Source organism: Lactuca saligna, chromosome 7, assembly GCF_052625555.1.
Source record: "Lactuca saligna cultivar CGN05327 chromosome 7, ASM5262555v1, whole genome shotgun sequence".
In the NCBI taxonomy this organism is placed as follows: Eukaryota; Viridiplantae; Streptophyta; class Magnoliopsida; order Asterales; family Asteraceae; genus Lactuca; species Lactuca saligna.
Window position 1 is genome coordinate 154,350,788 of NC_136423.1, and position 17,238 is coordinate 154,368,025.

Here is a 17,238-nt window from a genome sequence, read left to right on the forward strand (position 1 = left end):
GACACGCATTTGTGTGTTGTAACCTTACGACGCACGTGTTAATGACACGCAATGCGTATCAAGAAAGCCGCTGTCAAGAATGGCCATGTCGTAAATGAAGATGACACACGTTTTTGCGTATCATAATTTTAAATGGTTAAAAAAACATTATTTATAGATTTACTTATTTTCAAATTGAATTTGTATTTAATGTTTCATAATAGAAAAAAAAATATCATATACAAAAAATAGAATCCATTGCATAAATTTAATGTCATACAAATAATCGTTCCATGGAAATATAAAACAAATCAATAGAAGTTGTAACAAAAATTTCAAACGAATTAGATACAAAAAATACACTCTATTGTCACGTATGGTACCACCTGAATTTACCAAAGCATCAACTTCTGATTGCTTATTTCTTTCAGACCTTTCTTATTCTTGTGTGATTAATGTTCCTCTGAAATCTTGTGGCATGTAGCTTATAACTGCATCCACATCATCCAAATCATCAATGTCTTCTGGTGTAGACTATTTTTGAAGCTCCCAACAACAACAAAAACACAAAAACTAAAAGGTGAGATGGGATTTACAAATAAATAAATAAAAGAATTAGTATCTCATAGATTTTGGCCAATGAGAGCTCAGAAGAAAGAAAAGAAAAGAAATAAAAAGACTATTGTTTTATGAATTAAGATAAGAATCTTACTTCACACATTTGATGGAGTTCTGTGCTTTGTCTTCCAATCTGTCTTGGCATCATAACATGAATTACAAGTTTTAAGAGTATTACCACACCCAAACCCATCCCACCTAATGAAACATAATTTATATTATACATATTTCTATAAAGAAACTGCACAAAGTAGAAAACAATCTCCCTGGGACAAATTCCAATTTCAACTGGCTCAGCTTAATTTTTAATCTTGATGGTTAACCGACATTCCATACACAATCGGATGTTGCCTTAAGCTGGAGTCGAGTACTTGGTGAGTTAAGCCGACCCCTTGGCTAAGGCTCACTCGTTGTTTCTTCATAACAGGTGAACCACAGTCAGAGTTTGGGTTTAAGGCCTCATGTTCATCGGTGGCAGGGGCTGGGGCTGGGTTAAGCCGACCCCTTGGCATCAAGTTCTGCAGTTGCCTCTTCTCCCTTAGTAATGATTCTATCGATATCTTCATCTGTGATTGTACTATCCTTTGAACTGAATACCATTTCTAGAATGTCCAGCAGCCTTGTCATCTATTATAGTACACCACAAATTCTTTTAATATATTAAGAAATTGACTTGATTAAACCAATACTTTCCTGTTGCATAACAAATATAAGTATAAATGTTAGAAGTATGAACCTATGAGAATATCAACACCCTTGAAGTCAAAAGTCATCAGTTGAAATGGTAAATACCTGTGAAACACACACACACACACACACACACACACATATATATATATATATATATATATATATATATGAGGTATTAGATTTTATAAAAATGCACACATAAATTATATTTTTCTTACGTGACATTATAATCAGGAAGCTTCTTGGCAAGTGCCCATTTGTGGACCTCACACGATGCTTCAACTTTGACCTTCACCACATGTTTCTCACATCTTGAATCTCTCTGATGATAGAAATATGTAAATGCTAATCATTAACAAAATGATATGATTGTAAAGCCATGTGATTATATATACATTAAAGCAATTCAATGTTATTCACAATGGAAAAGGTGAATGTATAAATTCCAACTTTTTGAAACAGACGATGGCAATTGCGTTTTGGTTGAAATATATACAAACCATGTAGGTCCTTTCGTGATGAAGGCGTTACACGTCCTAAATAGATATTGGTTTCATTTCCATTTTTAGAAAATGTAACTGATAATGACATCTCAAAGTTATCTTTCATCACATATTTTTGATCTAATTCTTCACATGCAATCCCATACTTATAAATAGCAGGACGAATGACAGCAACAATGTCACATGGTGATACATGTGAAGCATTAACTTTATCCACATCTAGTAATGACTGTAAGAAGAAAGTGAGGAAACATCATCATTAATCAAACATGCATTTTTGATTTTTTTTCACAAAGAGGACAAATGAAAATTGATTAAAGGAAGTGGAACTAACCGAATCTATTCCCAATTTGAGACATTGTCTTCTATTTAGTATCTGAATCGATGATGGACATTTCTAATGTTGCTTCTTAAGTTGGTTATCCCATTCAGAACCATCAACAGCCAAACAATAGTGAATAAATCATTGTTCAAAAAGTAGTCATTTTTCTGAGAATTTTTGAACAGAAAACATAACTACAAGTAGACTAAGGGTTGTTTCTTTCTTTTTTCCAATTAAGTTTTGAATGGTGATAATATTTTTCTGGATAAAGTGTTGTATGCGTAAGGGTGCTGCATATGCACTTTACTCTGCAAATTGTTTCGCCCAGGGTAAATACGAAAATGGCAGCCCTTATCCAGTAGTTGTGTTGACTTTTACAATGAGGATTTTGGATTTGGCAAATGGATATATACTTTGAAGCTTTTGAACCCATTGTTGAACAATAACTCAACTACCTTCATGGAGTTACCATCAAAACCACCTTACAAACAAAACAAAGGAATCATATAAAAATTAAACTTCTCAGCTAAACAAAAGATAATAGACACAAGGGAAACACAATCATTTTCTAGTGAAAGTACAATGAATCATCTTCTTGAATGGAAGATTGAATATCAAAATAGTGAGGTATTGAAAATGTTTTTCATCAAACATGACCTTACTATGGCCCCTATGATAGAATTTCAGGTGAGAATAAGAGCTACATAACATAAGAAGATGAAAAAGTTTGACCAATAATTACCTCGCTCATTGTAAATCCAATGAGAATCACCACCTTGATCGGCAAAAATTTGCATTCTTTAACCTGTCAAGACCAGACCAGGGGCTGTTTCATTAGATACATGAATGGGTCCCTGAAGCTTGTTATCACTTAGATCCAACCATGAAAGATTGGATAAATTAACAATGGATGGTGGGATATTCAATTGCATCAACAACAAATTAGGGAAATCAAGAAGTTCTCGATAAGATGAAACATATTATGGCCTAAACCCATGCATATATGCTCTGGTGCTTTTCATGATGTAAATCCATTGCTAGATTGTATGACTACACTGTATAGACGTAACACATGTATACTTTATGCAAATAAAAATATGCTTCTCTTATCATAGTGAATGCGCAAATTGAGATTGGATTGACCATCGAGTATTTGGGCTTCGTGAAAAGCAATACGTATAGGTTCTTTCTAAGTTAAGAACATTTTCTTATTAAAATAAAAATAGAAAATCATGATTACTTAACAAATTAAGGAAGACAGACCTGTATATGAACCAACCAATTATTGACACCATCTCCAAACCATCTATCAAGCTGGTAAGCAGGTGGGCTTCCATCTAAACAAACTGTACCTCAAGCAATTAGACTCGTCAAATCTTTCTAAATTTATAACTTTCTATTATTAGAAATAATGATATGAAACGTAGGTTTAATCTAATGAATCAACTAGTACATACTACATACCAACTCCTTTAGATGCGACACTTTCAATGATGGTTATGTCTACCTCCTCTGAACATTCTATATTTAGAAACAGAATGACACACAATATTGCTATGTATCTATGCAACTTTGGTGTTCTTACTCTATCCATTCTTTCCTTATTTGGTAACAAATACCCAAAAAGATTTGAGCTCATGATGATTGGGGCTGGTGGGAGAGATTGTGTAATATATATAAAATATATGTGTGTGTAAAGTGAAATGGATGCTCAACAACATTGTCGAATGTCTGATAACATCTTCAACAGGATTAATCCACTGAAAAATAAAAATATATCAATAGTGTATAATTCTATAGCAAGTTCATATATATAAATTAGGTTAGTTTACAAACGATTACTAACCAGTTTATCTTGGTGTAGATGGCATTAATTATGGATGCTTTCCAGATCCACATGTAGAAGCCATTACTAAACACAAAATTTTACTATTGTGTTAATCGTTATTATCCTTCTTTCAAAAGTTGTATAAAAAAAACTCTTCCACTTACCAAGAGAAGGTGGCTTCAGTTCACCTACAACATATTTTCCCATAACACCCCACACCTACAAATGTTAAATAAGTAAGAAAAGGCAATAGTCATGAAAACACACAAAAAGAAATTTTTTTAATAAATTAAACAATCACTTACCAATGAAAGTAGTCTCTTCTGATACCTAAAGGTGCAGCAAGCAATAAATCAGTGATCCAAGGAGACAGAGGCTTTAGTGGTTTCCTTTGGTGTCCAGATGGTGAAGAAGAAGAAGAAGATTGAACATCTATAGGGATCTTTTCATTTCCCTTCCCCCGTTTCAAAAATAAATAAATAAAATGTACCAGGACCTTCTATTTTCTTTATGGCTCATAATTATGTGAAATTATAAAGTAGAAACTACCATCCACCTGATTCTTGATCCCATCAGCTAAACTTGATGCACTTTTTTCTCCATATAAGCCTGCCCCAAGAAGAACACCTGCATGATGAAGTTTCCATTAGTTCAATATAATATTGCCCTAAACCCGGAAAAGTCATATGCAACTGTTCTGTCTAGATTTCTGGATTATGTCCAGAATATCTATATGATATATACACAAAAACATTCGATACATTATAAATACTTATATATATATATATATATATATATATATATATATATATATATATATATATATATATATATATATATATCTGCTAATCATCTACCTTTCTTTATCTCCAAAGAATCAACTATACAAGACAAAATGAAACATACGTTTACAACTACCATTAAAAAAATGAACAGCGGACAGAAGTTTGACAAGTAATATCCAACATTTCATATTGCTATCTAATTGTAATTTTGAAAATCAAGGATCATGAAGACAGAACAACATTTAGAAGCAAAAAAGATTAATAGGATAACTTAATCCTATGTACAGCTCATCTAATTTTAACTATGAAAAGGATATCATGTCATTGGCCAAAAAAACTTATGGTCTGTACCACTAATTATATTCCATGATCCATCAGCAATCTTATCAAAAAGTTGGGTGCCCCCCTATGATAAATACCATACAAAAAGCCAGTAATCAGAGCGATTGTGTAACTTGAGAACCCACTTCAGATTGCATCCTCCACTTCATATCCCAATTCCTTATTAAACTATTAAGATTCATATTTGTAACGTTTTTTTTATATAGATATTTAACAGTTCAAAGTTCAAAAAAAAAGTGATTAGCTTAAATAGTTAGCAACTCTGCAGTAACAGATCACAGATGTGACCGTATTGTTGGAATAGTTAGCAACTCTGTGGGGATGTCATTTCTTTATTGAGTTGAGTGAGAAGAAAAAAATTAGAGATATCCAAGAATTTAAGATCAGACCTGTTGTCTATGTTGCTCTTTAGTAACAAAATGTCAACTAAAGTGCTTAAAAATGCGAGCTTGTTGCATCAGGTATGGCCCACGTCATCAGGTTTCAAATGGGTTGTTACTTTCTTTTTCTTTTTTCCATGTGGGGTACCAGTTAATGAACTTGACTTTTCCAAAATGTAATCAAGCATGTGTTGTACCATTGATGTGGAAACCTGTTTATAGCTTAGTAATTCAGATTTGACCCAAGATGGATGTACATGATTCCTGAAATAAAGTTAAGCTCCATGATTCCTGAGATGAAACCTAATCATTTTGTAATTCCAAACCAGCTGTAGACTTTGCTGCAGCTATAATACTAATGTTACCTTATTACATCATTATAAAGTTTTATTACAACTTTCAAATTTTTCTACATTAAATGAAGAATTCAATCTGTTGTTTTAATTTTGACACTTGAGAGTATGTCTAAGCTCCCTATTTTGAGGACATCAGTACAGTGAGTCTAATGGAATGATTAATGCAGAGATGTATTGCAACAACCTTTATACTCTCAGTGTTGTACTCCATCTCTAACATCATACTCTCATTATTGCCCTAATTGGAACATGAGAAGGGGAAAAATTATCCCATGGAGAATCAGAGCGACCCATAGGAGTATTGCCACCATAACAAGGAGAATGTAATCATACATCAGATGAAGCATAAAGTAACATTGGTGATGGTGAAGGTATGGAAATAAAATAACAAAAAAAAAAAAATAGAAACCCTAACCAACCTTGGTCGTTGAGATGATCGGGGAGCTTTTACCTTTACGGACCACCCTCCATGGTATCAAGCTCAATCTCTGTATCCCTATGATCTACCATAATCTGATCCAAATCTCTCTCGTCCTCCAGAGAATCGTCCAACCCAACCAGCCTTCATAGCCATTTTCTGTTGATTTCCAACTTGATAGCATAAATTATGTTTCGACAAAAGTGTTGAATTTGACATGAGAGTGTGGGGAGGTTTCAAGAAGAACGGAGTAGAAGCAACAACGCAAAAGATAACATTCGGTATCGAGGGCTAATCAAGTTTGATTAAAAAGGTGATAAAACTCGTAATAAAGGAAGACAAACCTCTGGAACAAATAAAGAAGCAGAATGTTGATGGTGATTGACCATGGAGTTTCGAGACCTTGACTGTAATGGAGCTGTTGTTCTACTTGATATGGAAATCACTCTAAATTTGCGGTCATGATATAACTCTTTTCTATTGATTGAGAGGCTGAGAAAATACTTGAGGAACTGAAGATCGAGAGAAGTAGATGGAGGGCTTATGAACTAAAACCCTAGTTCCAATAATAGTTGTGGTTCCAACAATCATACCCCTTTGATCAATTTCATGGCCTGGTCACCAAAAAACCTTCGATTTCACTAAGAACCAGAACCCTAGTTCCAACAATAGTCGATTTTTGGTATTTGAGAGAGAGAGAGAGAGAAGAACGATTGAAAGAAGGTAGAGGAGAGCATGTTCGCTTTTCAAGCTTTTGGAATTTTATTTCCCCGCGAGCTTCTAAAACGTGCGCACACACGACACTCATTTTATCATATGCGCCCTCCGTGTTTTCTTTGGACACTAAGTTTAGGGCGCGCACAAAATGCTTGTCCTCTATCCTTCAAATTTTATAAGAGATGACATTATTTTATGGACGCACGCTTTTGCGTATCGTAAATCATTACGTGTCATTGTTTGCGCATCATTAAAGGCTGTTTTTCTAGTAGTGAATGAACAGCTATAGTGAGAATGTCATTTGGATTCATAGAGCAAAAGTTTGAATCTATTATGGTGATAATGGGTTCTATATTTTGAGATATGAAATATCTATGCAAAAGATAGTCGAGATCAAACTTGCTTTGAACCTTATTACTGTATCCGACGATCTTGGAAATTCTTTTCTGAGACCACACTTCCTTATGGGGTTGTGCGTTAGTGGAATAAAAGGTTCTCAATCACTCATGTGTAGTTCGGATGATGGTTTGAGGATCGTCAGATGGATGTAAAGGAGTGAACTTGATACAGTACCCTCCATGTGGAGAGATTGGCAAGTCCAGTTGGTCGACATCTTGAGTTTGAAGATCAAAATACATGAGGGTCATAAACTGTATATTATGGATAATTCTTTCCCGAATGAGAGGAGAAATTCCCAACATTGGATTTAGATTATCTTTGAGAGATTGAATCTGAATGCTTTTTTCTAATGCTTGTTGTATTTGTTCATTGGAACAGCCCTCAGACTTTTTAAATGACTTCACTAGGGTGTCCAAACTTGTAGCAATATTTTTTCCTTTTTCTTTGGCTTGGTCATCTTGGGAAGAAATGAAGGAGATGGTTTATTAACCAGACTCAATGATGAATAACTCAGATGGAGGAGGAACCATAGGCTCTTTAGGGATCTCATTAGGTTTCCTGATGGAAGGTCCTTCATCTATTTGAACAATCCTCATAGTAGGAATTGGAGAAAGCATTGATTGAGTGGCTTGGAAGGCGTCGATTGTCATCTTGGTTTTTACCTTATCCATATCTCGGCTTCGTCGAAACGTTTCATATAAAGATGATGGATAGGAAACTAAGGAACATTTCATTTTCTTTGCTTTAGACAAGACTTTGGTTAGAGGTTCCCTGATAGCTTGTAGTCCCCAAATCACATCTTCCACTAAATGTTCTTCATCATCATCTCTTTCAAGAGTTTCTACGTCCATGTTTTCTTCATCGATTGATTCATTTCATAGCATATAATCCAAGATTGGTTTCCATTACACTTGCTTTTGTTCCCCCCTATTGCATGGGAAGGCGCCATATGCCTTGGTTGTTGGAGCTTGAGCTTTGAAATGTGAAAAAAGTTTCATCGATTATGATGATCATCTCATCAAATTTATGGTTCGGAACATCCACAGTATGTTAGGTTGAACGGATGATCTTGATGTCCACCTGTCGCATGACCATGTTCGTGGTATCTTTCTGACGAATTTTTTTATCATGTTTTTGAATATGTTTCTCATGATGAATATGAGACTACCTGCTAAGTTTGTTGGTAGCAGAGATCATGTCATCATGGATCTTGAGCATGGTGTTGATGGTGTCGAGATGATGACCCTGATTAGCCTTGTAGCATTCCTCGGCTTCTTCGAGAGTGCGAATTAAGCGAAGATAGATAAGTTAGTCTAACTGATTGGTTCGTTCAAATTCCGAGGGAGCATCACCTTGGATTTCAGAAAGAGACTTGAGTATAAGTTAAAGCTTGGAATCAAGACCTGCCATGTTATGATCAAATTTTGTATGAAGGTCCGCTACTTCTTGATTTACTTTCCCAACCTCAAAGTTTGTTGATGCAATATTATCTCGGGATTACAACAAGGAAAATGTATCTACAATGTTTTCATCAGAGGATCCTATGTCTACGGTGGAACTTTCAGATTTCTTTTCATCTTCATCTTCATTTTCATTTTCATCATCATTTGGCTTAATTGGGTCACATTGGGTTTTATCTTCATGATCACCTTCCAAGGTGTCTTTAGGAGGAGGAGGAGGGGAGTGCTTGTTTCCTTCAATGTTTTCTTCTTCGTTAGATTCCTCGGAGGTGTAACACTATAAATTTCCAAATAAAATTTATATTTTTCAATCCACACAAAAAACAGTTTAATGTTTCTCATACTCAATTTGTAAATTGTTTGAAACACAAGACATAAAATTGTTTGTCAAATATCCCCGAATCCTCAAACACAAATCAACTACTTGGTGTGTACAATCATGTCGGCGCCTTCCCGTAATCCTGAGATGTACCTGAAACACTATAAGCACAAAGCTTCGTGAGTTCCCCAAAATACCACACATAATAATTAGCCTCTCATGGCTATATCTCGATAAGGACCCTCCGATCATGTGTCTCAGTGAGGACCCTCCGGTCTCATGGTGCGGGTTGGACCCTACGGTCCTATATCTCAGTGAAGACCATCTGGTCTCACAGCTCGGGTTGGACCCTCTGGTCCTATCTCAATAGTGCACAAAATAATATACAACATAAATCACAAGGACAAAATGCATAATATCATATATCTCAGTATAAGCACATAAGACCCTCCGGTCAATAGCACAAATAAGTACCTCTAGTCGCATAGTAATTACCGCTCATGTAAGTATAATGAGAGGACTCACCTCGTAAGTAAAGCAAGAATGTCTCGGACTCAACTGTCAGCCTAGAATCTGCTTACATATATCACAATCATCTCTAATTAAGATTATATATTAATAACTCCAAAGGTGTTGAGCTAATCCTGTACTAAATCTCAAAAAGTGTGAAAGACCATTTTACCCCTCCATGGTCTCCAAAGTTCACAAGTTGACCAAACCCTAAAATTTCAACGGTAATCAACACTCAAGTCAACATTTCATGTTGACTCAACTCGTCGAGTGCATCTATGTAACTCATCGAGTTCCTTCAGTTCTTAGAAAATCGGGAAAATTCGAGTCAACTTGTCGAGTTGTCTCACCAACTCGTCAAGTTTGTACAGTGTCCAAAATATTAGGGAAAACCCTAACCTAATCATCGACTTGGCTAACCAACTCGTCGAGTTCCTTCAGCCCTTTCTCTCATTCATATGCTTTTAAGCTAGATTAAGGCCCCAAACTCTAGATCTAGCCTTCTAGGGCTGAGATACCATGTAAAGCTACAAGTTTACGTCTATGCATGGCATTTTGGGCTAGCTTTGCTAAAACAAGGCTCGACAAGGAGTTTAAGGCAAGAAGATTGGCCAAAGCTTGATAAAGCTAGACTCCTAAGGCCTAAAGGGCCTAGTAGTGTCCATATCTGAAGTCTTAGCTTCAAAGCATGTTCAAAACCAATAATTACTCAAGAAGAAGCTAGAAATGGCCATAAAGTCTCTAATGGAGAGATATAACAAACAAGTGATCAAGGTAGTGGCTTTTCATCTTCAAATGACTACTACAACTGAATGGATGCCAGATCTAAAGACTCCTTCTTGTTCCAAGCCCTTTTCTCTTCAAGTTTCTTCAAGGAATGCACCAAAACACACAATCTTATCCTTCCACACTCTAAAAATGGAAGTTCCAAGCTCTCTCGCAACTGCAACTCGATCTCCAACTCATGTCGCCTAGCGGCCTCCTGTAACTCTAACAAGGTATGACATCTCTCCGTGGACACAATCTGCCTGATGTCCCTCTTGAGCATACTCAGATATCGGGACATCTGAGCCTACTCTAAAGCAAACTCCGGGATAAACATCGCCCTCTCAGTGAACATCCTGGTGATCTTCGTCACTGACTCTGTATCCTGCTTCAGCTCAAAGAACTCCCGAGCCAACCTCTTTCTCTCAACTCATGGAACATAACGAGTGCTGAACATCTCCCGGGACTGATCCCATGTAACCGCAGCCCGCTGCACATCAAAATAAGACCCCATAGTCAACCTCCACCAATCCTTTGCCCCGAGCCTCAAGAGGTTAAGAGCACACCTCACCCTCTGATCAACAGGGCATGAGCATGTGAAGAAACATCCCTCCACATCTGACAACCATCGCATCGCAATGATCAGATCCTGAACTCCATCGAAAGTATGGGGCTTCGTATTGTCGAAGTCCTGATACTGAAAACGTCTACCGGCTCCTCCTCCTGCCGCTGCTACATCCGTTGTAGCTTCCGTAGCAGTCGTCTCCGTAAGATCTGCATAGCGCTCATCAAAGTACTCAACCATGGTGGTCTTGATCGACCCAAACAGTTCCGACAACTCAGCCCGGTACATAGCAGTAACCTCATTTTGCTGGATCTCACGAATCTTGGCATCTAACTCGTCCATACTCATCTGGACAACGACCTCGGGTGGTGCTTACCCATCCTGACCACCCTCTCCCAGTCCTGATCCCGAACCAGATCCTGTCCTGAAACGTCTCGTAATCGCCATTCTGCAATACACCATGAGATTCTCAGAAACCTCGCACAACCACCCATAATGACTCTCTAATCAACCACCCAGGGGTTATGACTTCCTTGCTACACGTATGGGTCCTGTGCTTTCAGTAGTACGGGCTCATACTACCTTCCTCACCTACCCATATTTGTCTCAAGTATCATCACAACGCCCTAAGCACTAACGAACATAGCAAGCACTCTATCCTCACTCCTAGAGGAACACCGAAACTCTCATAAAAGGAGACCCTAGGCTAGCAGGCATCACAATCAGGCAACTCTATCATGCACTTCCTGAAGATCCCAAGCCTAACACTAGCATGTTATTCTAATATCTCACATAAACCAATAACTTGTATGGTAATTTAGGGGTAATTTATTGGCTCCGGCTGATCGTACCCTCTGCATCCTCTTTTACATATTTTTGAAAACCATTTTTAATTTATCTTTGAAAACTCTCCTTGATTTGAGACTGGATTCACACAAATGTTCCTCCAATTCACTCAAACCAAGGCTCTGATACCAACTTCTAACATCTAAAAATTTTCAACCAATTTAGACTTTTCAAAAACAACCCATATTCATTAATTCATTACAAAAAGGTTTTCAATTCACTTATTATCAGAGTATTTCCCAGAACCAGAACATAAGTATATAAAACATGAGGAGCCGTACGATCACGCCTTCACCTTTCCACGATCTCCTGAAGTACCTGAAACAATACACTGAAAACTGTAAGCTAGATAACTTAGTGAGTTACCCCCAAAATACCAACCACATATACCATACACATAATATATCATATCATAAATAGAACAACCATGCACTTCGGGTCTACTGTGTGACTGGTCCACCGCATTAGGCCTTCAGTCCACCTGGTCCACCCTCTGAGTCTAGCCATATACATCAAGTTTGCTATGTGGTTGGTCCTCCCGCACCGGGCCTTCAACCCACCTGGTCCACTCTCTGAGTCTACAATATGACTGGTCCGCCCGCACCGGGCCTTCAGTCGGCCTGGTCCACCTTCGTGTGGCCTACTACCTATCTGGACCGCTCGCCGGGCCTTTGGGATATCCGGTCCGCCCTGGGTATGTTGGCCTATAGCACAAAGCAAGACCCGCCTCAACCCAACCCCAACCGACCATGCGTACATAAACATATAATCATATAGCAATTCATGACTAATCAACCGATCTAGCAGATCACGTACATAACACACTCTAACCAGGATACCGACCTAGGCAGTCCCTAATATAGCATCATCCTATATACAAGGATTCCGACCTTAGCCAGGTCTCTAACATATACCATCCTAACTACCAGGATGCTAACATATAGCAAAGCAATAACATAACAACTACCCGAATTTCCATCCGATAAAGGGCCGACCTTGGTGCCTTAGACCCTGTCGATATAGTAAGGATAACTCACCTCGCAACTGCTGACTGAAGAGATAAGATCACGCTGCTCCAACCTCCGACATGAACTCCACCACTGATTACAACCAAATGACTGAACTCAATAAGTACCATTAATTACCAAAATACCCTTGGATGTCAACTGGTCAACTCTAGGTCAAACTCAAAGTCCTCAGTCAAAGTCCACCTTTCTGTGTGACGCTACGCGTTGAGTCGCCTCGTCGACTCGCCGAGTCCCACAATTCTGAGTCCCTTCTCGCTCAACTCACCGAGTCATTCCTCGACTCACCGATTCACCGTGCAACCCGAAAAGGTTAGGACTCCACGACCAGACTCGACGAGTCCAAGAACAGACTCTCCGAGTCCAAGGACATATTCAACAGACTCGCCAAGTTGTTCTTCCAACTCGTCGAGTCCATGCCAACCTTCATCCAACTCACCGAGTTCACCCATGGAACTCGCCGAGTCTCTTCAGTACTCATTCCATACAGAGGCTTTCCAAGCCATGAAGGGGCTTAAATCCCTAGATCTACCCTTCTACAATCCATTCCTCACGTAAAGTGGCAAACTTTGCATGAACTCCAGGAGCTATGAGCCCAAAATGCTCTAGGGCTAGACTTTTAGGACAAAGGGCTTCACTAACAACTCAAGGACTGAATCTTTATGACATTCTAGGCCATCATGAGTCTAGATTTGAAGTAGCAACTCCAAATCTGAGATAGGTCTCAAAACAAATTAAGGAACTCCCAAACCAACCACCAAGGATGAACCACAAGGGAAATAGTTTTTTTTTTTTTTTTTTGTATTTTGATTTCTCTCCCTCAATTTGAGAATAGGAGAGAAAATAAATTTAAATAAAATAAAATGTGCAAATTTAAACTAAAAAAAAATTAGTCTTCAAAAAGAATCATCTTTAGAAAGCCCAAAAGCACATCAAATCGAGCTTTACTGAAAGGTTTGGTAAACAGGTCCGCCACATTATTATCAGTGTGGACCTACTCTAAACGATTGAGCTGGAACTCATAACAGTCTCGGATAAAATGAATTTTGATATTGATGTGCTTGATTTCGGAATGCATAATGAGATTTTTGCCAATTTGTATCGCAACATCATTATCACAAAATATGTAGGTGTCAAGAAAGTTTAAACCATACTCCAGCAGTTAGTGTTGTATCTACATCACCTGTGAGAAACAAGATGATGCAGTGACATACTCTGCTTTAGGTGTCGAGGTCGACAACTTTTAGTGTTTCTTGCTTTACCAAGACACCAACCTCTCCCCTAAAAACTAACAGCCGCCTGAAGTTGATTTCTTGTCACAACCTGCATAATTGTTCTCTGTGAAAGCATATAGATCAAATTTAGGATTTTTAGGATACCAGAGCCCCAATTTAGGACTATCTTCGAGGTATCTAAAAATCCTTTTAACAACAATCATAGGTGAGAGTTTAGGATTAGCTTGATATCTAGCATATTGACAGACGACAAACATAATGTTAGGTCTGCTGGTAGTCAAATACATGAGAGATTCGACATCGATCGATATTCGGTTTCATCTACGAAATCTCCTTCTGGATCTCATCCCAGCAGGGATCTTTCAGCCATTAGAGTAGAGGCATGTTTAGCATCTTTAAATCCGAACTTCTCAAGCATATCCTCCACATATTTTTCCATGATGCAGCAAGATTCCAGATGAATCTTCATGAACTTGTAATCCCAGACACATCATCATTTCCCCAAGAGAGCTCATGTCAAATCTCTTCTTCATGACTTCCTCAAATTTTCACAACGTAGGAATCATTGACCCAAAATGATGTCATCCACATAGATCCGAATGACAATCAAATCTTTATCCGCGTTCTTGATGAACATCAGCTGATCGACCATGCCTCTAGTGTAGCTATGCTCTAGAAGATGACCTGTCAGGGTAGCATACCAAGATCTAGGAGCTTGATGTAACCCATTCAAAGCCTTATCTAATTTTTAGACATGATTTGGAAATTTTGGATTGAAAAACCCTGGGGGTTGATCAACGTAGAACTCCTCACTTAGGAATCCATATAAAAAGGCGGTCTGACGTCCGTTTGATAAACGGTAAACCCTATGTAGGAAGAATATGCCAAGAAGATACAGATAGCTTCTAAGCATGCCAGAGGTGCATACACCTTAATGTAGTCCATACCTTCATTCTGCAAAAAGCCACGAACAACCAGACGCGCCTTGTTTCACACAATTGCCCCAGTATCATCTTGCTTATTCCTAAATACCCAACGTGTATCCAACGACTTCTTTCCCTTTGGTATCTCAACTAGATTCCATACCTTCAACTTGTCAAATTGATTCAATTCTTCATGTATAGCATCCACCCAAGTTGGTTCATTAAGAGCCATGTCCACATTCTTTGGCTCAATATGAGATATGAAGCATGAGTAGAGACATGAGTTGACATCTCCACTTTGATTTCTTGTTTTAACTCCTTCTCCCAGTGGACATATGACATTCTCAATCGGATGATCACGTTGAATTTTGGTGGGGATTTGATGGCTGATGTCATGGGTCAGCGGTCTGATTTTCTTCACCCTTTTGTTGGTCTTATTCTCAATTAACACAATGAATTGCTTGATCAGGTCAGCGGTCTCACTCTTGTTTGATAAGAAGAAAACCCAGGTAAACCGTGAGTAATCATCAATGACAACCAAGCATTATGAATTCTTATTAATGCTGAGAACTTTGACCGGACCGAACAAATCCATATGCAGTAACTGAAGAACAATGTTGATTGAGTTGACTAATTTTGACTTATGTGGCTTGCGATGATGTTTTCCTTGAGCACATGCCACACACTTTGCAAAAGTAATGAAGTGATTGATTGGAAGCCCACACATAATATCATTTCTTGCAAGACAGTTGAGGTTCTTGGCATTTGCGTGACCAAGTCGACGATGTCAAAGCATATCATTGTGTTCAGAAACCTTGAAGAAAAGACATGTAACTTTTTCGGGAATGTTATGGTTCATATCAATGATGTACGAATTTTCGTCTCTTTTTACCTCACCAAAATCCATTCTTCTGGAATGATGATTACAGGCTTCCGGATTAGACATTCCTTGTTCGTAAAATGAGTTGAATAGCCTTTAACACAAGTCTGAGATACACTCAGTAGACTGTGTTTCAACTCTAGAGCATAGTTCACATTCTCAAAGCTGAGTACGCTATTAGTCACTGTACCCTTTTGTGTGATCTTCCCACCTTCTCCTCCCACAAAGGAAAAATAATCCCCATTAATGTTTTGAATGTCGTGTAGTTGGGAGATGTCTCCTATCATGTGCCCGGAACAACCACTATCGACGTACCAAGGTCTGATGATGTTCCTCCATAGTTGTTCCTGCACAATGTGTGGGATTAATTAGATTTTGGAACCCAGGACATAGAAACATTGGGTTTACTTTTTCTATCAATGGAATTAACTTTTTCACATTTCTTGTCAGATATAGTACAAGTCGCATTTAAAGGGCTCTGAGGTGATTAGACAGATGAGTTTTTAGGCACCCATTCGTAATTTGGTTTAGGAGCATTAACAGGTGATTTTGAAGTATTTTTCTTTATTTTTTATCGTTTCGATATCCGTCTATGATTAGATGAAGATCCAGAAGATGACTTTGGCGATACCGATCTTGGCTCAACCAATTTCGATTTCGTCAAAGTGTCTTTTGAATTTTTGTTCAAAATCTCTTTGTCCTTTTTAAGTTTAGCAGCCCAATTTTTGTCTTTATTAATGTTCTAATTACCATCAATTGAACGAGATCTCGAGAACTTTCTTTTAAGAGATCTTCCTCATGACTCATTCGGCCTACCTCGTGCATAGTATGGAACATTTAGATGGTTTGGAAAATTTCTTGTGATATGTCTAGGAGTTCCACAATGGAAACGTGTTTGTTTCATCATGTAAAATCTGGTACCATTCCCTCAATTGTTTCCACAAGCACACGTTCATTAAGATTTATAGTCTTTCATTTGATTTGTTGTGTGTTTCATTAAGATTTTTAGTCTTTGTCTTCCAAATTTTCACAAAATATTGCTTCAAAGGATTCTTGCTCGACTAGAACGAGGAGGGTGACGGTTGCGAGATGTCGGTTTACCTTTTAGGGTAAAAACCCCAATTATAGCAATAAAAAAAATTCGGTAATAAAACAAAACTCGTCGAGTTGTATCCCAACTCGTCGAGTTGACACAGTTTTGACCGAAATATCGGGATTTTTGAAATGGACTCGTAGAGTAGCTACCTAGAACTCTATGAGTTTTCTCCTCTGTTTGAAAATTTTTGGTTTCTTTGTGACGATAAAGCATGTAAGTCCCCAAATATGCTTGTATATCAATCAGATCCAATTGATGATGCGGAATCCCAATCGAT

The 17,238-nt window shown here is 37.9% G+C and overlaps 1 long non-coding RNA gene across 2 annotated transcripts; it reads right to left on the reverse strand.

The window, feature by feature from the left end:
• Positions 1–263: 263 nt before the first annotated feature.
• Positions 264–4,635, reverse strand: LOC145005517 (uncharacterized). Of its 2 annotated transcripts, XR_013662590.1 has the most exons (10): positions 4,246–4,635; positions 4,105–4,159; positions 3,959–4,024; positions 3,376–3,872; positions 2,855–2,917; positions 2,125–2,593; positions 1,506–2,019; positions 1,334–1,389; positions 692–1,224; positions 264–525 (listed from the first exon to the last, which is right to left on the reverse strand). It is a non-coding gene; the product is annotated as an uncharacterized LOC145005517 (long non-coding RNA). The 2 variants fall into 2 exon arrangements; XR_013662589.1 differs by having other exon boundaries at positions 692–1,389.
• Positions 4,636–17,238: the final 12,603 nt, after the last annotated feature.